Raw genomic sequence first — 1,947 nt, 5'->3', positions numbered from 1 at the left:
GCAGACAACTATCCGTAAGCGCTTACGGACTTACGTAAGCCGTAGACTTACCCCTGGTCCACAATCTTGCTTTAAGTAAGCTGTAAGCCTCAAGCCGTAAGAAACGAACCAATCACGGGCATTTATTACCCTCACTCTCACCTGTGATTGGTTAATTTCTTGCGGCTTAAAGTTTACAGCTTACTTAAAGCAAGATTGTGGACCAGGGGTTAAGGTAAGGCAGAGAAAAACGTAAGTCCGTAAGCGCTTACGGATAGTTGTCTGCCATCAGCCTTCATTCGTCTTACGCGCCACGATTGGTCTTGAGTCTTTCGAGATCTCGATTGCTCTGAGCGGCATTATTTAAACATCTCTTTATGGATTGGTGTCGCTTATCGGATGGTTTACTGGAAAAGTTGTTGATATTGTTGTGAAATCTAAATACTGTAAAGTTTGCGAGTTTTGGAATAAAAAAATTGACACTGCAGAGTATGGAGAATGGTTAGAAACTCACGCACAAGAATGTCAAGCGAATCACGAGGGATCCGCCGGCAAAATGGAAGTGGATGCTGTTATTGAAATGTTTCAGCGCTCAGAAACCCTACATTTTGTGAAATATGCAAATTATATTGGGGATTCGAAGACCTTCAAAAGTATTTTAGATGTACAACCATATGAAACTTTCACAGTAAATAAAAAAGAATGTATAGATCACGTATAGAAACGAATGGGCACTTGTCTTCGCAATTTGAAAAAAAACTACCAAAGGTCTCGGAGGAAAAAACAAATTAACCGGGAAGCTTATAGACGAACTTTCGATATACTACGGACTAGCTATTCGTCGAAATCATAGTTCTATTGAACAAATGAACAACGAAATCTGGGCGACACTATATCATAAGCTTTCGACCGATGATAAGCCGCAGTACGAGAAATGCCCGCCTGGTGAAAATTCGTGGTGTTCGTGGCAGAAAGCGAAAGCCACCAATACTTTACACGAATATTCGCATAAGCCAGCTCTTCAGCAACATATTTTCGATGCAATAAGGCCAATATACGAGGAACTAAGCAGAAACGATCTCCTTAGTCGCTGCATAGGCGGCTTTACTCAAAATAGCAATGAAAGTTTCAATGCAACGGTCTGGTCGTTGGCTCCGAAATCTGTTTCAAGTGGTAAAGTAATTCTGGATATTTCAGCAAATATAGCTGTATGTATCTACAACGATGGCTTATTAAGCATAATGAAGATTATGGAGGAATTAGGCATAACAATCGGGCAGAACTGCTATAATTTTTGCATGGAAGCTGACGCGCGCCGCATTAAGTTTTCGGAACGATCGCTGACTGATGCTGCAAAAGAGGCTCAGCTGTCTTCAACATCAACCAGAAAAGAAGAAGAGGAGAAAAACATAAATTTAGAAGGCCAATGGTGCAGGCATCGCAGACTAGAGGTAAATAAAAAATTTCTATCGATAATGCTACATAAAACTTTAAACGCGTTTTTCTCAAAACTGCATTTTTCAAAATTGCCGGAAACATAACTGCATAACTGTACGATCAATCTACTTGAAAATTTAACTGTAGCTTCACAATGACATTATCTAGAGATTTTACGTTTCATTGTAAACTTTTTTTGTTATAAACGATTTTTCACGCAATATTTTACCTAAATACGAAACTTTTTGTTCAAACGTGCGTCAGTTTTACAAAACACGGTATTTTTTAATTTCCCTACGTACTTCCCGAGCTAATCTTATATAAAACTCAAAAATTTTTTATTTTTTGTTCCAGGTCAAAAATTGGAGGAGGTATGTTTCCGGTCGTGGAACACTATCTGTGAGAAGAGGCTTTCTTTGCTGAGCTCTGGTGCCGCCATTTTATAAGAAAAAAATCTATAAAAATTTATAATTACACTTCGAAGTATGTGCAAAAAAGGCCTTTAAACGGATTTTGTATTGCACTCATTAT

General features: G+C 38.5%; 1 pseudogene; it reads left to right on the top strand.

The window, feature by feature from the left end:
* The first annotated feature begins 681 nt into the window (after positions 1-681).
* Positions 682-1,839, top strand: LOC105565598 (annotated as a pseudogene).
* Positions 1,840-1,947: the final 108 nt, after the last annotated feature.

This window comes from Vollenhovia emeryi, unplaced genomic scaffold, assembly GCF_000949405.1.
Source record: "Vollenhovia emeryi isolate VEMERY1.0 unplaced genomic scaffold, V.emery_V1.0 DF943490.1, whole genome shotgun sequence".
Lineage (NCBI taxonomy): Eukaryota > Metazoa > Arthropoda > Insecta > Hymenoptera > Formicidae > Vollenhovia > Vollenhovia emeryi.
Note: the sequence above shows the minus strand (reverse complement) of the source record. Positions and strands in the feature narration are given on the sequence as shown.